This window comes from Siphateles boraxobius, unplaced genomic scaffold (assembly GCF_051911475.1).
Source record: "Siphateles boraxobius isolate OS27281-9 unplaced genomic scaffold, OSU_SipBor_1 23, whole genome shotgun sequence".
NCBI classification, from domain to species: Eukaryota; Metazoa; Chordata; class Actinopteri; order Cypriniformes; family Leuciscidae; genus Siphateles; species Siphateles boraxobius.
Genome location: NW_027508844.1, coordinates 829,310 through 857,205, shown reverse-complemented (window position 1 = coordinate 857,205; position 27,896 = coordinate 829,310). Strand labels below are relative to the sequence as shown.

The 27,896-nt window shown below is 44.2% G+C and overlaps 8 non-coding genes across 8 annotated transcripts; 2 read left to right on the top strand and 6 right to left on the bottom strand.

The window, feature by feature from the left end:
- Positions 1-8,253: 8,253 nt before the first annotated feature.
- trnav-cac (transfer RNA valine (anticodon CAC)) lies at positions 8,254-8,326 on the top strand. The gene has a single exon. It is a non-coding gene; the product is annotated as a tRNA-Val (tRNA).
- Positions 8,327-9,070: 744 nt separating this feature from the next.
- Positions 9,071-9,143, top strand: trnav-cac (transfer RNA valine (anticodon CAC)). The gene has a single exon. It is a non-coding gene; the product is annotated as a tRNA-Val (tRNA).
- A 14,455-nt stretch (positions 9,144-23,598) lies between these two features.
- On the bottom strand, positions 23,599-23,672 carry trnat-agu (transfer RNA threonine (anticodon AGU)). Its single transcript has one exon. It is a non-coding gene; the product is annotated as a tRNA-Thr (tRNA).
- A 734-nt stretch (positions 23,673-24,406) lies between these two features.
- trnat-ugu (transfer RNA threonine (anticodon UGU)) lies at positions 24,407-24,480 on the bottom strand. Its single transcript has one exon. It is a non-coding gene; the product is annotated as a tRNA-Thr (tRNA).
- A 136-nt stretch (positions 24,481-24,616) lies between these two features.
- Positions 24,617-24,705, bottom strand: trnar-ucu (transfer RNA arginine (anticodon UCU)). The gene is given in 2 exon segments: positions 24,617-24,652; positions 24,669-24,705. It is a non-coding gene; the product is annotated as a tRNA-Arg (tRNA).
- A 139-nt stretch (positions 24,706-24,844) lies between these two features.
- On the bottom strand, positions 24,845-24,918 carry trnat-ugu (transfer RNA threonine (anticodon UGU)). Its single transcript has one exon. It is a non-coding gene; the product is annotated as a tRNA-Thr (tRNA).
- An 831-nt stretch (positions 24,919-25,749) lies between these two features.
- On the bottom strand, positions 25,750-25,823 carry trnat-cgu (transfer RNA threonine (anticodon CGU)). The gene has a single exon. It is a non-coding gene; the product is annotated as a tRNA-Thr (tRNA).
- Positions 25,824-26,530: 707 nt separating this feature from the next.
- Positions 26,531-26,604, bottom strand: trnat-agu (transfer RNA threonine (anticodon AGU)). Its single transcript has one exon. It is a non-coding gene; the product is annotated as a tRNA-Thr (tRNA).
- Between the last annotated feature and the right edge of the window lie 1,292 nt (positions 26,605-27,896).

The following is a 27,896-nucleotide window of genomic DNA, read 5'->3' as shown; positions in this document are numbered from 1 at the left end:
AGCTTGCAGAATGCCACCTTTTCCTTGTATTGTCCATGTGTTTCTAGCTTAGCTTTGAGCTTTTCCCCACGCAATTTGGGATTGGGGAAGTTTGTGCATTCCAGATGAGCTATGTAGATTTTGGTCAGATCAGTCAATTTCATCATTTTGTTGCTGCCGATGATTTCCTTGTCAATTACTCGAGATACAGCACCAAATGCCTCACCGTGAGCTTCTACTAGTTGGATTTGTTTGGCCTTGTTTTCTGTGCTTGCACTTCTCCATTTTTCTAAATTTTGTGTATATTGGACTCTACAGGATTTGTGGTATTTAGCTTCTGTAGCAAATAGATCCTTTCCTCTAATTCTGTGAAGCAAATTTTCATCAAATTTTTGTTCTGCAACTTTGAGGACTGTTCTCCACCCATCACACTCAAACTCTCTTAACCCCTCAGTCGTCCATATCCCTTTATTTTTTACCTTCTTCCGTGTAATTGAGTTGCAGAATATACAGTCAGGTGTGAAGAGCACCTTGTCACCAGTTGAGGCCCTCTGACTTTGCCTTGAACTTGCTGCTAATAGTTCAGGCTTCTGGTCGAGTCTTTTGAGATTCATGGCTTTCAGGACGGTCTTTATATACCTGTCTGACACAGAGGAAACTATTAATGAAAATTCAACAAATATCTTATTTTGTCATTGGATGAACAACCCAAATAGGTTTCTGATTTGTCAATGAAATGACTTGTGAGCCACACACCTTTGATGGAAAGGGTAATGAGGGTTGGAATGTTAGCACGTTAGCATATTAACTGATACTATGGAAATGGACCTTGATCGATTATATCCATACAAGGCCTTAACTATATTAAATAAAAAATAATTAAAAACAACTATTTAAAGTAACTATCAATGTAGTGTAGTAAGAGTATTGGGTAACCTAAAAGCTGTTCTGATTGACTAGGCCAATCTCGACGTGTTAAAATAGCTTAAAATCGTTTTTTAGGGTTTCCATATTCAGGGCTAAAACAGGTAGTGTATCCCAAAAATGTCAATGTTAACATTCAGATTCATATTCTACACATCCAGACCTTTCAGAAAAGCATGATTTTGTCAGGGGAGGGGGTTGGGGTGTATGATAGGCGAATCTAGGTCGTGGCCTATGCATGAAATGGGCTCATTATATCAACATAAAGCCTTACCTATGTTCATTTTAGACACCTACCAATAAGCAGCATGGTAGATATTTGACCTAAGTCATCATATGTTAAGTTTGAGTGTGTATTGGGTCCCCTAAAAGCTGTTCTGATTGACTAGGACAATCTCGACGTGTTAAAATCGCTTACAATCGTTTTTTAGGGTTTCCCTATTCACAGGCCTAAAACAGGTAGTGCAACCCAACATTTTCAATGTTAACATTCAGATTCATATTCTACACATCCAGACCTTTCAGAAAAGTATGGTTTTGTTGGGAGGTGGGGGGGGGTGCACGGTAGGCCTATGTAGCTCGCCGCCTATTAGCAGCTTTTTGCCATGTTAAAAACACTGGTCAGTTTATAGTTTCAGTCGCTTTTGAACAAGCGTACCCTAGAAGAGGTGGGACTGACGTCCAAAACAAGTTTCCGTAGTGTAGTGGTTATCATGTTAGCTTTACACCCGAAAGGTGCTCAGTTCAAAACTGGGCGGAAACAAGTGGATGCATTATAAATATAAATGCTACAAAACCCTTACTTTTGAGACAGGTGAAGGCCATCGTACCAAGGAGCTGTAGGCAGACTGCAATGCCGAATGACACTAGGTGGGTGCCGTCCAAATCAAGTTTCCGTAGTGTAGTGGTTATCACGTTTGCTTTTCCCCATTCATTTAAGTTGCCATTGTCAGCACCGACACTTCGAGGTCCGCGTGCTCGAAATGGACGACACAAGCTGCTTATTCAGTGGTGCCGTGTCACTTTTCCAAAATCGCATATAAAGAGGCCAAGATTAGCATATATTACCATAGGCTCTCTGTGGACGCCTCTGGGGGTGCCATTGCACCACGTGGGAGTCCACCAAGTGCTTTTGGGGTACACCAACTACCTACTCTTCACCATAGTCCTCCTCAGTACCACAAAGTGCCTATTTTGACCCCTAACCATCTATTTTCTTCTTCATTGCCACGAAGTGCCTATGGGGTCCCCTAACCACCTAAACTTCACCATAGTCTTCCTCAGTACCACGAAGTGCCTATTTTGACCCCTAACCACCTATTTTCTTCTTCATTGCCACGAAGTGCCTATGGGGTCCCCTAACCACCTAAACTTCACCATAGTCTTCCTCAGTACCACGAAGTGCCAATTTTGACCCCTAACCACCTATTTTCTTCTTCATTGCCACGAAGTGCCTATGGGGTCCCCTAACCACCTAAACTTCTCCATAGTCTTCCTCAGTACCACGAAGTGCCTATTTTGACCCCTAACCACCTATTTTCTTCTTCATTGCCACGAAGTGCCTATGGGGTCCCCTAACCACCTAAACTTCACCATAGTCTTCCTCAGTACCACGAAGTGCCTATTTTGACCCCTAACCACCTATTTTCTTCTCCATTGCCACGAAGTGCCTGTGGGGTCCCCTAACCACCTAAACTTCACCATAGTCATCCTCAGTACCACAAAGTGCCTATTTTGACCCCTAACCACCTGTTTTTTGTCTCAATTCACTGTGTCTCTAACTCTGAGCCGAAAAGTCACAGGGCCTCGAAATTTGGCGTGAGGGTAGCCCAGCGGGCCCCGGGGCGAGAGGGTTTCGGTGGTTCGGCCTGATCCACACATGGTTCAGCTTTCTACATCCCCCAGGGTCTTTCTGGGCCCCAGTGACAGTAGGCAGATTAAGTTTGGGGCCGCCAGGGCCCCCGGGGGCCAAACGGCAAAGCGTCCCACGTACAACTTATCCCATTGATTTTCATAGGTGTTCTGTGGACATTGGGCAACAAGTATTTTTTTTGTGTGACTAGACGTTCCCCTCTCTGTGTGCTTTCCGGGGCCGAGTGACGCAGCTTTCCAAGAAGTTTCAGGCCCCTAGCACCTCCAGGGGCCGAACGAGGTTCAGTGACACGTGCAACTTATTCAATGCGATTTCACAGGTACTTGGTGGACGGTGGTCCGATTCTAGATCACGGGTTTGGTGGTTCTAGATCGGTTCCAAGTATGTGTTTCAGCAAAACGGTTCGAAGGAAACGCCCGATCGGCCCGAAACTGACGTATGCGTCCCGTCACGGGCCCCTGGGACGGGTTCTAGAGTTCCGCGTCCAAAGCTGCTCGTTTGGCCAAAAAACACCCCCTTGACCTGGAAGCGCCTGTGAAGTTTGAACTGAACGTTCAAACTTGCACGTGGGCGGCCGGAAATACAGGGCTCGAAAGGTCGCACCGCCTCCAAATTCGCCGCCCTGGTAGTCGAGGGGCCCCCGGTTCTAGATACCGGATCGCAGGGTTCTAGATCGGTTCCAAGTGTATAATTTTTTTGTGCAAAAATATCCTCGCTTTGGTTCTACTGAGCATATTTCTTTCTGTGTGTGCAAGAGGGCTGCCATTAATTGGACCATGTGCTCGGTGAAGGGTGGACAGAAAGGTCCGATCGGCCCGAAACTGACGTATGCGTCTCGTTACGGGCCCCTTGGACGGGTTCTAGAGTTCTGCGTCCCTCTGAACTTTTTTCACGCTAATTGGCCACCAACAGCCCCATGGAATAAGTTGCACGTGGGACGTCAAAAAAACAGGGGCCAAAAGGGGTCGAAAGGTCGCAGCGGCCCCAAATTCGGCACGGCTGTGGTCCGGGGGCCCCCGGTTCTAGATCACGGGCTTGGTGGTTCTAGATCGGTTCTAAGTATGTGTTTCAGCCAAACGCTTTGAAGGAAACGCCCGATCGGCCCGAAACCGACACGTGGGTCTCGTCACGGGCCCCGGGGACGGGTTCTAGAGTTCCGCGTCCCTCTGACCTTTTTTCGCGCTAATTGGCCACCAACAGCCCCATGGAATAAGTTGCACATAAGTTGGAACAAGTAGGCCGTCTAATCCTAACTGCTGAATTAACCCTTGCAGACACATGCTCCCATAGAGATCAATGGGAGACAGAGAGGTGCATAAAAAATAGCTAAAAATAAACTTGGCATGTCTCGACCTAGACCGCTCTGTCTGTCGCAGAGGGCCACGTGACGCAACTTTTTGTAGAGTTTGGGGCCCCTCGGACCCCCGGGGGCCGCGCGGGAGCCACTGACACGTGCAACTTATCCCATTCATTTTCATAGGCGTTTGGTGGACATCCCCACGCAACGGTCCCAATAGCTCCGAATGGCTCCGATTTGAAATCTGTGGCCCCTCAGGGTCCCCTCAGACGGTCCGCAAAGACTGGGGTCCGTAGTACCCCGTTAAGTTCGTTACAGTTAAAAACAGCATTCCATCTGTAACCTATTTGACGGGTGCCCTAAATGCTGTCCTTGGACAGTCCATTTTTAGGCTAATTATGCATAATTATTAGCTTTAATGTACATCAGTGTGTTGTATTGTGTCCCCTGTGTGGTGTACAGTAGGTTTCACCTCATAAAACCACTGTAATTATGAAATATGACCTGTTAATGCATTGACCACGGACAGCCTATTTGGACCCCGTCAAATAAGTTGCAGGTGGGACTTCACCACATGTGATAAAATCGCCTAATCATTACGGGGATTCATCCGCTGAAAATGTCTAAGTTAAAAACAGCATCCCACCTGTAGCTTATTCGACAGGGTCCAAATAGGCTGTTCATGGACAGTCCATATTTAGGCTAATTATGCATAATTAATAGCTTTAATGTACATCAGTGTGCTGTATTGTGTCCCCAGTGTGGTGTACAGTAGGTTTGACGACATAAAACCATTGTAATTATGAGATATGACCTATTAATGCATTGACCACGGACAGCCTATTTGGACCCCGTCAAATAAGTTACAGGTGGGCCCTGTTTCAGGTTTCAGCTCCAAATTGTGTCCAGAGGCTGAGATCTGGACGTCCCACCTGCAACTTATCCCATTCAAAAATTTAGGCTGTTCGTGGACAGTGGAATTTCGGGGTTCTGAAGGCTGCTAATTGCTCAGGGGGGCCCAAAGATGAACTTAAAATTGATATTTAATCATTTTTATGCATTTTTATCAATCATGACAACAAAATATAAAAAAGATCCCACCTGTAACTTATTTGACAGGGTCCAAATAGGCTGTTCGTGGACAGTCCATATTTAGGCTAATTATGCATAATTAATAGCTTTAATGTACATCAGTGTGTCGTATTGTGTCCCCAGTGTGTTGTACAGCAGGTTTCACCTAATAAAACCACTGTAATTATGAAATATGACCTATTAATGCATTGACCACGGACAGCCTATTTGGACCCCGTCAAATAAGTTACAGGTATACTTTGCCCACTTGTAACTTATTTGACAGGGTCCAAATAGGCTGTCTGTGGACAGTCCATTTTTAGGCTACAGTGGGCCCTTAATTTGCCCACCTGTAACTTATTTGACAGGGTCCAAATAGGCTGTCTGTGGACAGTCCATTTGTAGGCTACAGTGGGCCCTTAATTTGCCCACCTGTAACTTATTTGACAGGGTCCAATTAGGCTATTCGTGGACAGTCCATTTTTAGGCTACAGTGGGCCCTTAATTTGCCCACCTGTAACTTATTTGACAGGGTCCAAATAGGCTGTCTGTGGACAGTCCATATTTAGGCTAATTATGCATAATTAATAGCTTTAATGTACATCAGTGTGTTGTATTGTGTCCCCAGTGTGGTGTACAGTAGGTTTCACCTAATAAAACCACTGTAATTATGAAATATGACCTATTAATGCATTGACCACGGACAGCCTATTTGGACCCCGTCAAATAAGTTACAGGTGGGCCCTTACTTTGCCCACCTGTAACTTATTTGACAGGGTCCAAATAGGCTGTTCATGGACAGTCCAGTTTTAGGCTACAGTGGGCCCTTAATTTGCCCACCTGTAACTTATTTGACAGTGTCCAAATAGGCTGTTCGTGCACAGTAATTTTTTAGGCTAATTATGCATAATTAATAGCTTTAATGTACATCAGTGTGTTGTATTGTGTCCCCAGTGTGGTGTACAGTAGGTTTCACCTAATAAAACAACTGTAATTATGAAATATGACCTATTAATGCATTGACCACGGACAGCCTATTTGGACCCCGTCAAATAAGTTACAGGTGGGCCCTTACTTTGCCCACCTGCAACTTATTTGACAGGGTCCAAATAGGCTGTTCGTGGACAGTCCATTTTTAGGCTAATTATGCATAATTGATAGCTTTAATGTACATCAGTGTGTAGTATTGTGGCCCCTGTGTGGTGCACATTAGGTTTCACCTAATAAAACCACTGTAATTATGAAATATGACCTATTAATGCATTGACCACGCTCAGCCTATTTGGACCCCGTCAAATAAGTTACAGGTGGTTCCTTACTTTGCCCACCTGCAACTTATTTGACAGGGTCCAAATAGGCTGTTCGTGGACAGTCCATTTTTAGGCTAATTATGCATAATTGATAGCTTTAATGTACATCAGTGTGTTGTATTGTGGCCCCTGTGTGGTGTACAGTAGGTTTCACCTAATAAAACCACTGTAATTATGAAATATGACCTATTAATGCATTGACCACGGACAGCCTATTTGGACCCTGTCAAATAAGTTACAGGTGGGCCCTTACTTTGCCGACCTGTAACTTATTTGACAGAGTTCAAATAGGCTGTCCATGGACATGCCATTTTAAGTCTAATAATGCATAGTTCTTCTGATGGGACACATAGGCCATTCGTGGCCACACAGGCGGTCAGTGGGACGAATAGGCTGTCCGTGGTCACTGGGCGGGGCCACGGGCCGTCACTTAAATTGGCCGTGGACAGACGGGCCGTTCGTGGTCAAACAGGCTGTCAGTGGGACGAATAGGCTGTCCGTGGTCACTGGGCGGGGCCACGGGCCGTCACTTAGATTGGCCGTGGACAGACGGGCCGTTCGTGGTCAAACAGGCTGTCAGTGGGACGAATAGGCTGTCCGTGGTCACTGGGCAGGGACACGGGCCGTCACTTAGATTAGCCGTGGACAGACGGGCCGTTCGTGGTCAAACAGGCTGTCAGTGGGACGAATAGGCTGTCCGTAGTCACTGGGCGGGGCCACGGGCCGTCACTTAGATTGGCCGTGGACGGACGGGCCGTTCGTGGTCACATAGGCTGTCAGTGGGACGAATAGGCTGTCCGTGGTCACTGGGCGGTCGGTGGGATGAATAGGCCGTTCGTGGTCACATAGGTGGTCAGTGGGATGAATAGGCTGTTCGTGGTCACACAGGCGGTTAGGGGGACGAATAGGCTGTTCGTGTCAGTGGGCGTGGCCAGGGGCCAGGGGCCGTCACTTAGGTTGGCCGTGGGCGAAAAGGCCGTTCGTGGTCACACAGGCGGTTAGGGGGACGAATAGGCTGTTCGTGTCAGTGGGCGGGGCCAGGGGCCGTCACCCAGGTTGGCCGTGGGCGAAAAGGCCGTTCGTGGTCACACAGGCGGTCGGTGGGACGAATAGGCTGTTCGTGTCAGTGGGCGTGGCCAGGGGGCTGTTCGCAGGTCACAGGTGGGACGGACGGGCGCTCCGTGGTCGGTGGGTGCGGTCAGGGAATTTCGCGAAAGGGCGGTCAGGGGGACGCACGTGCACTCCGTGGACGCCCGCCCGCAACCTGTTCGGCGCGTGTCGAATCGACTGAGGGCGGTCGGCGAGTCGCCCCCCTGTGGCCGATGCCCGGATCGCAGGCGAGGGGGCCGGATTTCGTCGGCGCCGTCGGCCGGTCCCCGAAAAATCACCTAGGGGGCGACGCGCGGGGGTCCCCTTCCCTAACCCGGTGGCCTAAAGGGCGAAAGGTCCTCGGTTCGAAACCCGAGCAGAAACAGTGGTTGGATTCTGACAGAAAATGTAAACTGTTTGCCACACTAGGTGGGTGAAGCGCTCATTTCCTTTATATCAGTGGTCTCAAACTCAATTCCTGGAGGGCCACAGCTCTGCACAGTTTAGCTCCAACCAGCTCAAACTCACACCTGCAAGGAAGTTTCTAGCAATCCTGAAGACCTTGATTAGCTGAATCAGGTGTGCTTGATTAGGGTTGGAGCAAAACTGTGCAGAGCTCTGGCCCTCCAGGAATTGAGTTTGAGACCACTGCTTTATATGCTTTTTAATAAGCGTGCACCTAAAGATTTATGTCTGCAACCTGAAGATGTGTTTCCGTAGTGAAGTGGTTATCACGTTCGCCTCACACGCGAAAGGTCCCCAGTTCGAAACTGGGCGGAAACTGTGGGTGGTTTTTGCAAAAATTTCGTATGCGATTTTCTGTTGAGCAGGTCAGTACACTTGCAGGGATGTTTGTGGTTTAATCTCTTTAGAAAAGGACAAAAATAAAACAAATGACCATTGAGGTTTCCTGTACAGTAATATAAAATGTTCGGTCTGCCAACAAAATTAGCAGCATTTTGCCATGTTAAAAACACTGGGCAGTCTATAGTTTCAGTCGCTTTTGAACAAGCGTACGCTAGAAGCAGTGGGACTGACGTCCAAATCAAGTTTCTGTAGTGCAGTGGTTATCACGTTCGCTTTACACGCAAAGGTCTTCAGTTCAAAACTGGGTGGAAACAAGTGGAGGCATGTTAAATATAAATGCTGCAATTCGATACAAAACCCTTACTTTTAAGACAGGTGAAGGCCATCGTACCCAGGAGCTGTAGGCAGACTGCCATGCCGAATGACCTCTGTTCTGTTGTTTGTGGAATTCACAGACTGTCACACTGCTTGCAGAGTAGATTATGGGAAGGAGCCATCTTCTAAAAAGCACATGTACCTCATCAATAGGTTTCTGTAGTGTAGTGTTCATCACGTTCGCCTAACACGCAAAAGCTCCTCTGTTCGAAACCGAGCAGAAACAGTGGTTGGATTCTGACAGAAAATTTAAACTTTTTGCCACGCTAGTAGCAGCGCTCCTTTCCTTTATATGCCTTTTAATAAGCGTGCACCTAAAGATTTATGTCTGCAACCTGAAGATGTGTTTCCGTAGTGTAGTGGTTATCACGTTCGCCTCACACGCGAAAGGTCCCCAGTTCGAAACTGGGAGGAAACTGTGTGTGGTTTTCGCTTGATCAGGTCAGTACACTTGCAGGGATGCAGGCACATTTTCTGTCAAAAATAAAACAAATGACCGTTGAGGTTTCCTGTACAGTAATAAAAAATGTTTGGTCTGCCAACAAAATTAGCAGCTTTTTGCCATGTTTAAAACACTGGGCAGTCTATAGTTTCAGTCGTTTTTGAACAAGCGTACCCTAGAAGAGGTGGGACTGACATCCACATCAAGTTTCCGTAGTGTAGTGGTTATCACGTTTGCTTTACACGCGACAGGTCCTCAGTTCAAAACTGGGTGGAAACAAGTGGAGGCATGTTAAATATAAATGCTGCAATTCGCTACATAACCCTTGTGAAGGCCATCGTACCAAGGAGCTGTAGGCAGATTGCCATGCCGAATAACCTCTGTTCTGTTGTTTGTGGAATTTACAGACTGTCACACTGCTTGCAGGGCAGATTATGGGAAGGAGCCATCTTCTAAAAAGCACATCCCTCTCAACATTAGGTTTCTGTAGTGTAGTGGTCATCACATTCGCCCAACACGTGAAAGCGTAGCGGAAACTCAAATCAACGGAACACCTTTTACAAACCAATCGCAAAGGTTTTATCAAAAGGTGTAATCAGGTAATGGCATTCCGCGAGCTACCTAATATCGTTTAATATGAGGTGTCTTTCAAGGCATAATATCTTAGTAAACCGTAGGGCTCGTTTTATGAAAGCTTGACTTGAAAGTCAATCAGACCCTTTATCAAATGCGTCATTAAATGTGTACGAATCTATAAAGTGATACGAGATCACATAGAGACCAGATACACAATGGTTCACGAACCGTTGAAATTTAAAACAATTTCGAAACAGCTATGACGCGTAACGAAGCCCAGTTTAATAAAATCACGTGACCTTAGCAGTGATACACTCCGAATGATTTGAGACGAATGATTCACCCTGGTGTCAGAGCTTCACGAAGCACGTCTCATAAGAGGGTTAAACCACCCTCTTCTCTCTCTCTTTCTCTCTCTCGACCCCTTCCTCTTGGTTTCCCTTTCAGATTGAAACCCAGATACTTTGGGTTTTTATTTGTGTTTCTTTTATTTTTACTTAAATCTACCCCTATTTTATTTTGTGTATTTACACCTGTTGAGCCTGAATAGTCCTATTCAGTTAAATTGAATTTAATTAAATTGGGAATTTAATTAAATCAATTTGCTTAGTCAAGTTCCCCTCTAGTTACCAGAGCTATGAGAACACACAATGTTTACATAAATTTTTTTTATTTATTTTTATTTTATTTCAATTTAGTTATTTACGTTTGTTTCAGCCTGAATTCTTATATTCAGCTAAAGAAAAAAAGAAGGGCTTAACTAAATTTGAAATTTAATTAAATTACTTGATACGCTTCCCTTTCCTTTTAGTTTTCTTAGAGCTATAAGGACGTTCTAACTTTACCTTTACCTTATTTTAGATCACTAGTCACTATCCTCATCTTCTCTCTCTCTATAGGATTACAATATCTAGCGACTGTTGTTTCCATAGCGAGTTACACAGGTCATTAATATCCTACTTCCTGTCTGTGTTTTACCCATCCTCACTCCTTAGCACCAAGCTAAGTACATAAAGTACGGCTAAACACAAACGCACAGTAGGCCCCAGACAGAAGTGGAAACACTTCCCATTGTTTCTTCTTCTTCTTTTGGACCTTGAGATGTCTGATGTGTCCCTGGTAGCTTAGTCTAACAGCAGCATAACCCATAAGTGACTCCTGTTTACCTATGTCTCCTAGCTAAACCTAAATAGGTAAAACACTCCTTTCTTCCTCTTCTTTTCTGGTTTCATCCCATTGTTTTATTTTGGTTTTGCTCTATCTGTTACTCTCGTAGCACAACATGTGAGAAGAACCATCAGCATTTTTGAGTAATAGGTTATGACATGTAAGAGCCCAGTCATCAGTCGATGCTGCTTAAAGCACGTCAACTAAGATACTCAAAACTTTTTTTTTTTTGTTGTGTGTGCTCACCAACACTAAATTTTAGCTGCTCCACATAGCCATTCTCCCACACAGATAGCTCACCACCTCTGTAGAAACTTGCATTTGCCTTTGCCATTTCTCTCTCGTGTTCCCACAAGTGTTCCAGTAGGCCTCAGACACCCAGCCCTGCCACCAGGACCACCTGAAGACCCGGCAGAGCAGTGTCATGGACATCCTTCAGCCTGAAGCAGGCAACGACCTGCCACGGCAGAGGAAGGAACAGTTAGGCAACAATGAAAGCAGACGTCTGACACCCAGCCTGAGCCACCAAGAGCTGACCAGCATTATCTTCTCCTTGGCCATGCTCCCGCAGGCCTCAAACAGGAGGTAAATGAACTAACGCTGCCAGCCACAGGACTCCACAGAGAACGAACCCTGCTCAACGGGAGAAGGCACAGGACAGATGCAAGGACCCTGACAGAGCAGAGCAACTGAAAGAGATCATCAGTTTTCAGGCGGACGACAGCTCTGAGCACCTGCAAACCGACGGGTAAAGAACTGTTTCACTCAAAGAACTTAAAGAAATGGTTGAACTCAAAGAGAGCTAAAGCCATCAATGTGCAGCGGAAGTCCGAACACTGACTTAGCGATGCTGTAACATTATTGACGCACTCCATGTGGTCCAAAGAGAGCTGCAACAGTCCAACCCACTGCAAATGGACCACACAAGAAAGATGGACCCTGCTGACCTTCACATTAGCAGCGTAAGCTTCCCCAGCCCTGCACAAAGGGGGGGAGGAGCCAAAGCCCTCGGCTTAACACTTCACCAGACAGTGTCCTGAGAGCCCCTGCAGCTGCAGGAGGAAAAGGTAACTCAGACAATCCCTGAAATGGCACATGAAGTGACACTCAACAATCTCAAGTGAAAGGTCAGAGACATCCCTGCCAATCCACGAGACATTGATTTTCACCTGCAGTCTGCACCTGCAGCCGGTGTGGCACACCGAGACAGACTCCATCTGATCTAGACACATCTAGCCCAGCTGGGCCCTGCCCAAACACCAAGCAGGACAGACCTAGAAGGGCCTGTGCTACCACCACCGACTCCGAACGAGTTTTCTGTGGAACTTACAACGAACCTGTGACGGAGGAGGACACCAGCTTCAAGAAACTTTTCCTCCAAAACCAGTTAGTCACCATATTTTCACCTGCCCCCACGCAATGCCCACTCAACGATGCGTGACCTGATGCAGAAGGCCTCTAACACAGAAGGCCTCCCCAGAAAAGGTTCCTAAGACCCCATTGATTCTGAACTGCAAAGCCAGAAGGCACACAGCATGAAAACAATGCAAGACTCTGCTAAAAAGTCCCTGGTCAACATAGGACATAAAACTTTTAAAGTAGATGAAAATGTGTGCTCAAAGAGCAGCAAGACTCTGCATTAGTAAAAGTAGAATTTTACTGATATAAAGGAAATCTTGAATGGACGTGTAAGCCTCACCTGCCAACAGACTATGCACGACTCTTTTGAAACAAACATTTGCTACATGCTGGTTGAATTGGCACTGCTACACATTAGTTTCCATGACAATGAAGGGTTACAGGAAAACTAGCATGACCTAGAGCCCCTTCGTAACTACTGTTATCCTAAAAAAGTGCTTATTTGATCATTCCGATCCAAACCGGACATGATATGCGATACACATTTTGATCACTAGCTGCTGGCTTGTCTAAATGCAGATAAAACGATAGCTGGAATTGACATCTCTACTTAAAATAATAATAATAAAAAAATAAAAAAAAAGGGGTCTTAACTGGTATCGGTAATTTCAGCATTAAAGCGTAAGTCTGTTTGACAAAGGAATCTCATCTCAGCGGCATGCAAACTGTACCGGTATTTATTAGTCTGCTTTGGTTGAAGGAATCCAAATTGCAGTATTGCTTAATCTGTTTCTGACGAAGGAATCTCAGTACAGTGTTATATACACGTAGACTTGGGTGATGCTCCCCTTTCTACAAAGTAAAGACCTTACAAATTATTGTTAGTTTGATGTAAATTCACCTAAATTTTGGCTGCATCTACAAGCAGAGAGCTACCTAGCGATCAAAACTGTTTACTCGCTGAAAAGTCAGTATTTATGCACGAGATGGACGTAACTATATAGGCTTAGACAAGCTTTGACTTACAGCAAATCTATTTCCTTACTCTGTAAACAAATAGAATAAGTTGCGTACAGTAAAGAGAAGAGTTCCATGAGTAAAATTTTCAAATGCCAAACCACATTTGCATTTTACTGAATGTAACATCAAGTTCTTGAAAGATTTAAAGTATAGGCGCCCCCTTTTAACCCGTTTAAACATGCATAACTCATTTAAAATGTGCGGACATTCTTCATGGACTGTTGAATTGTTCTGACATGCACTGGTTCCCATGACAACGACTTGTCACAGGAAGTGCTAACTCGTGACGTCATCTTGTAAACAAACCAGCCTAGGTGGCTAAGCTAACTTAACCTAGCGTCCATCCAGTTTAGGCTAAGCTAAGCTAACCTAGCATCCATCCAGCTTAGGCTAAGCTACATAATAACTTCTACAGTTAGCGGTTAGCATCATTTACTTGAAGCCTTAATTACAGCTTTTATGTATACAGCGCAAAGTATTCTAAAATACTTTCTTTAACCCCATTTAGGGTTTCTAATTTTTCTCTTTCCTTACTTTCAATTCTTCTCAGCTGAATTTCACCTTCACTAGTTTAGGCATAGTCCTTGCTGAGCGCTGTAGGCTAAATTTGCAGATGCCCTGTCAATTAAACCCAAGTTTAATTACATGTAAGCTGTGTAGCTAGAGAAGAATTCTTATAGTTATGAGAATTTTCATCAGCATGTTGACTAAACCTTTGGAGGGACACACACGGTGTGGTCTTAAACACGCAACAGCTGTGACCCACTATGGAGTTTTGGTCCAGGCAAATCTAAAGGTTAGTCACTAGTGCTATTGATTACTCTCAATTTCAGATCATTCCGGCTGTTTTGATCACTTACTTAAGTCCTTTTTATTTTTATTTTACTTCGATAATAATAGCAGTCAGCTATTCACTTGTCTATACTGTCATGTATATGATTTATTTCCATTTCTTCTCTTGTTCAAATGTGGTTCCATTTCCCATAGGGCCCAGAAAGGAACCAGAGACACCTTTATTTGTGATTTTGTTTATTTTCAACAAGTGCACTAATTTTTATGACCCTGCAACACAAGTAACTTCAACGATTACTAGGGCATAACTATAGTCCTGAGGATTGATAATAAGCATAATTTGAATAGGAAAGCTGTCCTTTTTCCTCCTATTCTTCACTTCGTCAAGCCGTAGTGAACCACCAGTTAAGTCCAGAGAAATATTTTAGTCATAAGAACCATCTTAAGTCATTTATTTCATCTCGGCTATGCCCTTTCCAGGAAATACTCTCGGAACCACACAAGTCTTAGCCTCCTAACATTCACAGCTAAGATGATAAGGATACAATACACACTTCACTAGCTAGCTACACATGAAATACCTAGCTTTATGCTACATATCTAGCGAACCCATTAAACCGTGGCTCTGAACTTTCTAGGGTCATGCATTAGTCTCTCACCACAGGTGTGCCAAAATGTTGCAGATCCTCTGCTTAACCTGACCTTAACCGGTTAGGAGAACGAAAAGACTGACAAGCCATCGCGAGGAACACTGTTCCACCCATGGCTGCTGACATCCGACGGCACCGGAGCCAACGGAACTGCACCATGAGAGAAGAGGACAAACGACCCATGACCCAAGCCAGAGTTACAGCCACACCGGGGTGATCAAGATTCTCATCTCCTTACCCCACCTTATGGGTATAAAACAGAAGGTAAACAACCTCACATAATAGATCACAGCGTCCCACAAGGAGCGGACCTGTGGCCAAAGCCTTACAGACCAGCTAGACACTGAGGTTCGAACCAGATTCAATGCAGCTGGACTGAGCATGCCCAGGACCAGCACAGAACTGTCACCATGGCAGCAACCCAGGTACCAGCCAAGCCCCTTGGAGAAGCCATGGAGGACAGCACCCTCAACCTGCAAACACCACAGGAAGACCACGGCTGTCAACGACAGCATCCTCTTCCATACCCTTCACACAGGTGTCAATCTGAGGCTCCGCAAGGACAGCTGGACGCACCTGCCTCAGAGTTACTGGAGCCGCTGACACACGCAAAATAGCTCCCTGCACAGGACTCACCCGAGGAGTCCTGTAAGGTACAAGCTTCCGACTCCTTGCCCACCCCAGCTTAGGCAAGCTTGCGTCGGCACCACCATAAGGACAGAACAACACTTCAATCCTTCAGACCTCTCGTGACTGAGAGGCTAACAACCACCTTCTGACCTCCGGCCACCAGCACCATGTCAGCTTGAAAACCTCTCTATGCTACATAGAGGCCTAACCACTTCCTGCAACCACAAGGAAACACCTGCCCCAAAACTAATGAACTTCAGAATGTCCCAAAACCTGCTGCCTCAACACCTGCTGCAGAGACCTGGACTTGGCTACTGTCCACATCACCAGCCGTGGAACGACCACCGCTCCAGAAGACACGAGCAACCAGAGGCCACCATGGCCTTCCAGCCTTCTATGACAAGTGTGTGTCCGATCTCTCTGCACTTCCAACTTCGCTCGTGGTTGTCCTTGAGGGGGGACAACAACGATCGAGAGGGGGGATCTGTAGGGTATGGACCAATCAGACACATACTAATTATTCATTATATACAAAGGTTTATGAAACTCCTCACACAGCCCAAATGAACAAACACAAGGGCAGAAACAGTGTCATGTTACAGGGCATGACAAGGAGATTTTACGACCTCCGAGGAATGTGGCCACATACTCAAGAGAGAGACTATGAAACAGAAACCCTCTTTAAAACAGACTTTGCTGCATTAATCATAGACTAACTGATCTATAAATGAACATGCATAAAACTGTGAAAGAAACAGTGTAAATGGTTTACTGTCTCGTGTACTATTAGGTATATATTATGGTATGTATCCTGGTATACAACAAACTAACGATCAATGTAACCTCACCTGTATAGTGCCTCCTACCTAACTAATCCTCATTTAATGACTCACACTTTGATGTACATCACCTTCTTCTAGAATGCAGTGTGGATGTGTTATAGCTATTTTAGCATTAATGAAGGTATAATCTTCCTAGGGACAAAGATCCATAAATCAACTAAGAGCCACTTTCCCTCTCAGACATGTCCCCTTTTCTGATTGGTCGAGTTCAACCCTTAGGGGAGGATCTTCTCCAGGCCTTATTAGAGACAGTCCACATGTGACCTGCCTCTCTTAGTTTTTCCATCCAGCCGCAACACTGTTCTGGTGAGACTGGGGAGCCCCCTCCCCCTCCACGGGGGCCCCAGGGCCCAGCAGGCCTCGATTCCAACCAGATCCGGCCTCATGGAAAAGAGAGAAGACTCTCTCACAAAGAACCAAGGACAATCTCAGGAGTTTTGGAACAAAGACTCCAACCAACAAAGACTCCAACCAACAACGACTCCAATCACCCATCCTTCCGACTTCCTCACTTCTCCTGGGTGCTCGGCGTGGCCTCAACAGAGTCCCAGGCCTTGCCCAAACCAGCCATGCGGTCCTGGAGAAAGAGAACGCTCAACCAACTTCCACTTGACACTGCCGGAACCATCAACGACTTCAATTTTCAACAACTTCAAGAATTGTTCCCATTACAAATGCAAGTATTCAATTCAATGAAATGTGTAAAATGAAATTCTGATGGTTCTTCTCATAGACCCTCTTCCGGTTTCCAACTTCATCCTGTCACTAACCTATTTATGTATTCATGTGTGTATGTTGTTTAGTTTATTTATATTCATATAAATATCTATATTTAGTTAATAAAACTTGTACATAATATGTATTTGGTTCTGTTTTGCTTGCAATACAAGTCATTTTACGATCACGGTTTTTGCTACTGGCTCAAAGTACAAGTACAGGCGAAGAAATAATTATTCTTCGGTGGCCATGGAAGATACCCTTTTCTTAGAATAAATTAATAATCAAAAGAGTTCGTTGGAAGAACTGATTAATTGATTGTAATATTAATTCAGCCACATCAAGTTAATCCAATTAACTGACCCAAATATTTATAATTAATAATAACAAGATATTATTGATTATTAATATTTCCAAAAAGCTGAGTTCCTTACAAGAGTTAGTATATATTTACAGTTTTTTTCAATTGTTTACACGCAATTTTGAAAACCGGGTTCTTTTTTTCAAAATGTAATCACAATTATCCAAACACCACACTCAATTGGCATAATTCCTAGATTGTTTGGAAAATGACACACTTCTGTCAAAACATACACACTTCAGTCAAAAGATATACACATATTTGTGAAAATGCTATTAGTTTTCATTTAACCAACACAGTCCTCAATGATCAGACACTATTGTAACCAGTTTCACACTGTTGTGATAAATAAAAAACACATTTGTAAAAATACTATTTTTAGGAAATAGCATGTGCTAGATTTTTGGCCAGACATTGTTATGTAAGGGATAATTTAGATGAAAAAAAAAATTGTGACACACAAACAACATTCTTCATGATTAGTTTGAGATATAGGGAGAATGTACACAAATAGGCCTACTATAAACTTACCAAGCACTGCACAACACTGATTTCTGCAGACTCATATTTCAAGTATTTATTTACAGTATTTCTTACCATAATCAGTTACAGTAATCAACCAACAATGAAATCAATGAAAAAAATAAAATCTGTAGACAAATTAAAATTTCTGCATGAAGTACAGTTTGACTCTGAAGAAAAACTGCTGTAAAAGCAACAAGAATACTGTAACTATTCAGTTACAGTATCAACCAGAGATTTGGTTGAACTCTTTGTCCAGCTTCCATCGGTGTCAGTCCATGGTCCCTCTACCTCCTTCACCTCTTCCTCTACCTCCTTCTCCTCTTCCTCTACATCCTTCTCCTCTTCATCTACCTCCTTCACCTCTTCCTCTACCTCCTTCTCCTCTTCCTCTACCTCCTTCATCTCCTCTTTGAGCCCCCCCTCTTATTCTCACTCTTCTTCTTCTTCTTCTTCTTCTTCTAGCTCCTTCCATTTTTGTTGAAGACAGGTGAACTCACCTGCTGCCTTTTATAGCACTCCTGAGTGATGCGTTTTCAAATTAGCACATGTGTGCTTCCACGCCTGATGGATGTGCATATCCAATTCATTCATTAGTGTGGTCAATGGCAATCCGGGGCTTTGTAATGACAAGGAAGTAACCTCACAATCCTTATCTGTGTCTAAGGTGTGAAAATGTGTGTAGAGTTTTACAAATCACCGTGTGTAATGTTTTGCTATAAGGGTAAGGCAGACATTGTGTGTAATGTTGTGCAAATCTGCGGAGGGGTTTTGCTCATTGGAGTAGAATTTTGCAAATTGTGTGGACATTTTTATTTTAGTGTGTAAACAATCATAAAAATCTGTAACAAAATGTGTTCTTGAGAAGAAAATTATCAATTTGGCCAATTGTGTTTTGTTGGTGTGAGTCTGTGTTAAGAGTTTAGGAAAAAGTATCTGAAGTATGGGTAAGCGCTTGTTAGCGATTGAAAAAAACTGTAAATACTTTTGAAAACAGATTCAAATAAGCGGCGATCCTAAATTGCAATATTATTTCCCACTATTACTGTTTTTGACTGTATTTTAATCATATTTCAAAAACAAAAAGAATCTTACTGAACATAGACCTTTAAACAGTATTGTATAATTCCATCTAGGATTAGTTAAAATTATTGGACAGTTATGACTGTTTCTTTCTCTTGTTATATATGCAACATATATTATATTTCATTGCATGTTGTCTCGGTAAGTAATTTCAAATTTTATTGGTCCAAAATAATTGAATTTGCATATTAACTGTCACAACTCAGTAGTCACACAAATTAGTGCTAGCAGCTGACACAATTCTGAAAACTATTGGAACAAATGTATACATTTTATTCTATAACCTTAAGTACGTTTTTGACATCCAATATTTTCTATTTTATATGAGGGTAGTCTTGGATAGATAAAGCGGTAATTAAATAAATGACCTGCTAGACTAAATGTTTTGTCTTTTTCATTCACAGACTACTCCTTCGGGGGCATTACTGCAAGATGCATCTCTAGTTCGACTGCATCGTTTGTGGTCGGACACTTTGCCACCAGAGGATCACAGGTGGATTGCCAGCAGGCTTTTTAAAATGGGGCCCAAGGGAAAACCAGAGCTTCGAGACAACCTACAGCTCTGGTATTACCCACCACAGCCAGCACTTATTTACAACCAGGCTCCAGCTCCAGACAGATTTTTTTGTCTTGCTCTGTTGCTGTGGATGCCGTACAAGCTTTGGAAGATCAAGGCTCTCTGTCCCAATTCTGCCTGCGGGCAGCATCAGCTGACTGGAGGCGGTCTGCACAAAAGGGCACGGCAGGTTCTGGACATCGATAGGATGTACAACATGGTCACAGAAACCCTCATCCGTACCAAGTGTAAAGCCTCGCATGTGTCCTGGAGTCAGACTGTCCTGCAACAGCTGGATCTGGGCAATCGCTCTGAATTTCGGGTCATCCTCACGCGGAAGTAAGTACACTTTAATTCCACATCCAGTTGATAGCCCATCATCACATATGTTTGCAAATACTTTACAAATCAATTGTGTAAAATATATGAATGTGTGGATTTAGCTTTTCCTAAGGTATGCCTGTGATATGAGAGTCATTCGGCTCCTGCGTGAGCGTGGCCTAGGCAACAGTCCCGTGTCATCAAACAGCTGCGTGAGAACCACAGTGAGGAGTGGCTCCAGCGTATGGCCCGGTACACCACCCAATGTGTGGACTTCCTCAAACGACCCGGGGTGTTGCAAATACAATTCCAGGAACCCCCAGAGCCTACAGTGGTCCCAAGCTGCAAGTGGCTGCTCACCGTGTACAGCCAAGACATCCTGACAAGGCTGGATGAATCCATGCAAGGATAAAATCTACGTATGGTTCAGTCTTGAAGATGGATTCCACTAAAAAGGTTAGCAGGGGATTTTTGTTAATTTATGGTGTTTACTGTTATATCATTATAAGAGCATGAGTATCATATTCTACATGTTGTGATGTTTCATTGCATTGCATGCTTCCTGTCATCTACTGCAGATCACTAAGAAGCTGGCTGGGACGGCAAGGGGAACGGGACTCTGGCTTACCTCTGTTGGCAATGAGTTTGGTCAGGTGCTCATGAGTGTGCTGACAGCACAGGAAGGAGCAGGACTGGACATGATGGTCGATGGTCTGGTGAAAAGGTACCAGCAGGCTAGTGTGGATCCACCTGCTGTTTTGTACGTGGACTGTGGCTGCTGCACTGATGTGGGTGAGACCAAGCTGAAAACCAGATTCAGAGGGTGGCCTGATCTCATGATTCGCTTGGACATCTGGCATTTTATGCGCAGGATTGCCATGGGGTGTACAACTGATGCCCATCAGCTGTATCCCATCTTCATGTCACGGCTGTCAGCGTGCATTTTTGAGTGGGATGCGGCTGATGTTTCTATGCTTCGCAAAGCAAAGAGAGAGCTGTTGATATCCCAGGGTTGGCCTGCGCTGACAGATGAAGATGTCAACAAGCATCTTACCAGGAATGAGCTGGCACTCCATTGCCGGAGGAGGACCTGTGGAGAGGAGACTACCATCCTTCTCCTTGAGCGGCTGCTTACAGAGCTCCTGAGCAGCAAGGGCAAAGACTCCCTGGGTGTTCCTCTCCTGGACCGAGAAAGGATGGAGCACATCTGGAATGTCCAGAAGAAGCATGTGAAATGCATTCAAGACCCCCCTGGTGTTGTGCTCTATACAGAGACAGGGAGCCTAAACAAGGGAGGTGTGCTTCTGAAGACCTACAGATGTGCCAGAGGCTCCACTTCTCTCGAGTCCTTTCATTTACACCTGAACCGTTTCATCCCAGGTATTGTCTTTGTCACACACACTGTGCAGGTGTAAAGAAAGAGCATTAAGTGTTTTTGTGTGTTCCTTTAACACCTCCTAAACACTGTTGTGTCTATTTACAGGGACCAGTGCAAACAGTCTGAACTTTCAGATTTATCTGCTGGAGGGTCTACACCGGTGGAACCAGGACCGGGAGGCTGCTTCCCTGTCATCGGAGCCATCAGCTTTGCGCAGCTACACAGGAGAACTTGTTCACTGTGTAAACGGCAATTATGAAAAGCTGTTTGGCAGGAAAGTGGTCCCCACGTTTTGTCCCCCTGCATGTTACACCGGTGAGAATTGTTTTATATATTTTTTATTTTATCAACTTGCAATTTCTGTGTAACCTCCGTCTGTATGTCAGATTTAACCCTATAGAGTCGATTGTATCATAATTGATATGCAAGTTTCTAAAGGACTCTAAATGATCAACATGATCAAAAATTTTTAGGAAACATGCCCTCTGTCGTCTGATTGATTATAGTCTTTTAGTATAATTGTAAAAGTGTCCACCTTCAGCTCGTGCTTCACGTTTCTTTTCATTGTAAAACCTTTACTGATTTTATAAAGTAATTGTAAGAATAACTTTTATATTGTTAGTAATATTTAATGACTAGTTACTAGACTGAAGCAGTTTGGGTTCACTTGATTAGAAAATCATGTTACATGTAAATATCAAAATGATCATCAGACTTTTCTCTCAATCATCATTGTATTGCATTTCATTTCATGTTTTGCCCCCATAATTAAACGTGTTTGGCCTCTTAATAAAACTATTTTGTTTTTTTTCTCCTTGACGATGAGCTCTATATTCTCACACTATATGAGCTACTACAAAAGCCTAATGTATCAAATATGATACACAACATTCTATTTAATTTCCGTTTGTTTATTGTTTTTATTTCAGGTGAGCTCATTGGAGTGCAGTATCTGTTCCAGCAGACTGGTCAGGCACTGCAGGACATGAATCCTGACTCTGAGCAGACAGCAGAGCTCATTGAGGACCTCAGTGTGGAGGAGCGAGATGAAGATGAGGGCTTCTGTGACATCAGCGAGGATCACACAATAGCAGATCCGGAGGCTGTTCTGTCACCACCCTCTTCCACACTGACACTGGGTTCTTCCACCCTGGTCACCAGCAGTGCCACACCTGTACTGGGCTCCACATCCCCTTCACTGGTCCCTGACCCCAAACTTGTCCTCACACAGTCTCCTTCATCACCTGGACCCTCAGAGACTGCTGTCACACCTGTTCCCTCTGAAACATCTGTTTCAACTCTCCCCTCAGAGCCAGAGGATGCTGGTCAGGATGATGATGAAGAAGAGACGGTAAATACTACTCCTTTGTATGTCTTTCAAATTAACTAGAATAATTATGATGAATTAACATCCAGTGCTTTAAATCCAGACTTTCCACATATTTTACATTTAAAAGTACAGCCTAAATTCATTTGTAAGCTGCAAATACACATCAAGTCAAGTCATCTTTATTTATTTGGTGCTTTGTAAAATGTCAAGAATGGCGCTCTCTCTGCTTTGTACTATACAGTGCTTTACGGTGATAAACAGGAAAATAACACAATCAGTTATGGAATTATGCATTAGACAGATGTGATGTAATAATTGTATTGCATGTTTGTGTTTTTTAATAGGCTGTTGACTACCAAAATATCCCGGGTTATCAACATGTGGACCAGCTGGCAGAATATCTGGTGGATCTCCGGGACCACACAGCCCTCAGCCTGACCAACCAGGAAGCCAACACCATAATTGCTCTTTGGCAGAACCTGGATGACCGGGACAAGGAACGGGTGGTGTAAGACAGTCGATGCCGAAAGAGACTGCTGAGTGGACGCTTCAAGGTCCCGAAGAAGCCCACTCACCCTGGTGTAGAGAGCACCACCAGATGTGTGCTGGGTGCAAGCAGCGCACCTGCTCAGTGGCCTGACTGTTGCCGTCTGCTGGAGACCATCTTCATCAGACTTTGCACTGTCCACCCAAGCCCCAAAAGAAAAGGCAAGGGAGCCCTGTCAAGATTGTCTCTGATCCTGCAAGACTATCGCAGGATAAGGCAGCTTGTACTGGGCAACAGCTTGGTGATGGGAGGAACATCCATGCAGCTGGTGGAGGTTAACCAGAACACCCTGATTCTCCACACACAGGACAGCACAGCCTGACCTTCCAAAGGTGGTATGGCATCCACAAGACATCCACAAGACAAGCCGGTGTGTGAAAAAATGCTCTGGAGTGGGGGCCTTGTATCGATACGTTTTTATTTATTAATTACCCATATGACAAACCCACAAACTTTGAATATCTCCATTCACAATCTAGAAGTCCAATGCGCTATCCATTGCGCCACAGAGCCACAAAAGACAAGCTTTAAGCTTTCACATCAGAGAAGGTTAAATGACTACTCTTAGAAGCCACAGATTAGGCACTGCTGGGATTCAAACCCAGGATCTCCTGTTTACTAGACAGGCGCTTTGACCAACTAAGCCACAGCGCCAGTTACTGTCACTGGTTCGATGCTTTTGTATACAAAGTCTATAAGAAGAGAATAGCTGATTACATCATGAATAGGTCCCTTTGAAGTTACAGGATTATTTCCAAAACCTGAAAGGTGTGCAGGCTTCTGTTGAGGGACAAGGGAATATCTCAAGCCATTTATTTCTGGATCGAAACTCTCAGTACTCGTGTCTCAAATGTTTCGGGAACCTCCAGTTACGATACATCTAAATGCTGTTTCAGCTTGGAGAAATGGAAAGCGTGTTTTTTTTTCTTCTTTTTTTCTAGGTAGGTGGCCAACAATAGGTTGTTGCAGCTTTTGGCCTAGGCCAGTGGATTTCAACCTATTCTTATTTAAATAGGTGACTTAAGCTAATTAGTAGAGTACTCTGTGATCTGAGTTGGGTGTGTCCAATAAGGGAAATAAGCAGAACGTGAAGGGTATGCTTCTGAAGTAGTTTGTGGATTCAAGTTTTAAGCATATGTCTGACTCACAGAGACATCAGAGCAAAAGAGGCCACTGACTATTCTGGTGGGACTCACAACCAGGGAATTTCTCCATTCGCATCCTAGAAGTCCAAAGTTCTATCCATTGTACCATAAAATGACACACTTCAGGGAAGTGTTGCATGCGCAGCACTTCTTAGTTTTTCCAGTTTTGTGCAGGTAAACACAGTTCGTCATGCAAAGACTTTCATATGTGAAAAGGTTAAGCACTCCCATATCCTGTGCCAAAGGCACTGCTGGGATTTGAACCCAGGATCTCCTGTTTACAAGACAGGCGCTTTGACCAGCTAAGCCACAGCGCCAGATACTGTGAATTTTGTTGGTAAAACAAGTCTAAAAGAGGTACCACATCAGGAAAACAGCTGATCACGTCATGAACGAGGTCCCTTAGAGGTAAGAGGATTGTTTCCAAAACATCTGAGCAATAGAGGGTATGCACGACTCTGGTGGGACTCAAACCCACAACCTTTGAATATCTCCATTCACAATCTAGAAGTCCAATGCGCTATCCATTGCGCCACAGAGCCACAAAAGACGAACTTTAAGACGCTATTCCATGCACATCACTTCTTAGATTTCCCCATTTTGTGCAGATGCACACTGTTCAGCATGCAAAGATTTACATATGTAAAAGATTAAGTGAGTGGTGCCCACATCCTGTGGCATAGGCACTGCTGGGATTTGAACCCAGGATCTCCTGTTTACAAGACAGGCGCTTTGACCAACTAAGCCACAGCGCCACTTGCTGAACTCTCTACAATGTGTTGCCATAAAAAGTCTAAAAGAGGTAGCAGGTCAGGAAAATAGCTGATTACATCATGAAAGAGGTTAGGGGATTATTTCCAAAACCCGAGGGGCATGCAGGGCTCTGTTGAAGAAAGAGGGAATATCTGAAACTCTCAATACTTGTGTCTGAAATGTTTTTGGAACCTCCAGTTACAATACATCTAAATTCTGTCTCAGCTGGGCGAAATGGAAAGCAATCTCTGCTATGCTTTCAGCTGATCTGAAAGACAAAATCCAGAAAGATTTTCATGAATTATATATTCATATTTGTAAAGACTGTTTTGAATACATCCAGAGGCTGGATCTCAACAATACGAAGTAGCAGATTCTGGCCTAAGCCAGTGGTTTTCAAACCATTCTCGAAACCTCCCAGACGCTATACATTTTCGTTATCTTCCTTATTTCAACAGAGTTAATTGAGCTACTTAGTAGAGTACTCAATGATCTGACGTGGGTGTGTCCAATAAGGGAGATGAGCAGAATGTGAAGGGTAGGCTTCTGAAGTAGTTTGTGGACCCCAGTTTTAAACATATGTCTGACTCACAGAGACATCAGAGCAAAAGAGGCCACTGACTATTCTGGTGGGACTCACAACCAGGGAATTTCTCCATTCGCATCCTAGAAGTCCAAAGTTCTATCCATTGTACCATAAAATGACACACTTCAGGGAAGTGTTGCATGCGCAGCACTTCTTAAGTTTTTCCAGTTTTGTGCAGGTAAACACAGTTCGTCATGCAAAGACTTTCATATGTGAAAAGGTTAAGCACTCCCATATCCTGTGCCAAAGGCACTGCTGGGATTTGAACCCAGGATCTCCTGTTTACGAGACAGGCGCTTTGACCAGCTAAGCCACAGCGCCAGGTACTGTGGAACTTGTTGGTAAAACAAGCCTAAAAGAGGTACCACATCAGGAAAACAGCTGATCACGTCATGAACGAGGTCCCTTAGAGGTAAGAGGATTGTTTCCAAAACACGAGGGCCTTTCACGCCTCAAGGGAATGTCTGAACTCATTTAATTTTGGCTCTACACTCTCGATAGTAATGCCTAAAATGTTTCCTGAGCCTTCTTCTGATATGAAAGGGCAAAATCCAGAAAGATATCCATGTATTATTCTTCATATATTTAAAGACTTTGTTTGTACAAATATCCATAGGCTTGACCATATCAATCGGTAGTAGCAGATTTCAGGCCTAAGCCAGGAGCTTGCAAACCATTCTTGAAGCGCATCTGCACCACATATATATATTTTTTTTATTATCTCTCTCATTTAATACAGGTGAATCAAATAATTGATTGATAAGTAACGTACTGGACGATCTGACTTGGGTGTGCTCAATAAGGAAAAGAAGAAAAATGTGCTGCGTAGGCTTCTGAAAAAGTTGGAAAACCCCAGCTTTAAGCAAATGTCAGTCTGGTAAAGACGTCTGTGCAAAGGGACACCATTCGTGACTCTGGTGGGACCCAAAAAACGGCACACTTTTTAAAACCTTCATTTGCAACCGAGAAGTCCAGATTGTCTTTCACATCAGAGATGATTGAATGACTACTCTTAGAAGCCACAGATAAGACACTGCTGGGATTCGAACCCAGGATCTCCTGTTTACTAGACAGGCGCTTTAACCAACTAAGCCACAGCGCCAGTTACTGTCAGTGGTTCGATGCTTTTGTATACAAAGTCTAAAAGAGGTAGCATGTCAGGAGAATAGCTGATTACATCATGAATAGGTCCCTTTGAAGTTACAGGATTATTTCCAAAACCTGAAAGGTGTGCAGGCTTCTGTTGAGGGACAAGGGAATATCCCAAGCCATTTATTTCTGGATCGAAACTCTCAGTACTCGTGTCTCAAATGTTTCGGGAACCTCCAGTTACGATACATCTAAATGCTGTTTCAGCTTGGAGAAATGGAAAGCGTGTTTTTTTTCTTCTTTTTTTCTAGGTAGGTGGCCAACAATAGGTTGTTGCAGATTTTGGCCTAGGCCAGTGGATTTCAACCTATTCTTATTTAAATAGGTGACTTAAGTTAATTAGTAGAGTACTCTGTGATCTGAGTTGGGTGTGTCCAATAAGGGAAATAAGCAGAACGTGAAGGGTATGCTTCTGAAGTAGTTTGTGGATTCAAGTTTTAAGCATATGCCTGTCCAACACAAAGACATCTGAGCAATAGAGGGTATGCACGACTCTGGTGGGACTCGAACCTGCGCGTGCGCGTGCGCGTGCGATCTGTGTTTGTGTTTGGAGCTCCGTCGAATTGATTCATTAATCCATGATTTTCTTCTTTACCACTCATTTATAAACAAGCACTTTCTATTTTTATATCATGTGAACTTATCCTCGACACTATTCCTTATAAAAAACAATCGGATTGCTTTGATATCGCTACTTAGATCCAACTTTCCGAATCTCGGCTACTAGCCTTTAGCCCGCTAGCATTTCACGCGTGGCCTCGCGCCTATCGACCCTCTCATTTTACACCCGTTTGACTGAAAGGATACGGGTTATATCCATCATTTCAGTCCTAAATTAGTAGTGATATTGGTAGTATCACTACTAATTTACTGTTCATCTGTTATAATGGCGAACATATCGGATGTGTGTCTAACGTTACCTCTGAGTGCAGGTGAGGACACATTCGAGCTGGTTTCGGTACGATTGGAGCTGGAGTCGGTGGAGAAGCAGATCCGTGTTCTGCTGGTGAAGCAAGCCGAGCTGCGAGATCGGCGATCAACGCTTGAAACATCACGCGCCGATGCTCACAAGTCAGTGGTTAGTAACTTTTTGACTCCGACTTCGTCTACTCCGTGCGTTTCTCTGCCCAGGAGGACGCGATCATCTCTGCCTTCATTCACTCCGGCACCGAGGCAACACCACGGACCCTGGGTGATCCCACAGCGGAAGACACGAGCCAGGACCAGACCAAGGACTTCCCCCCC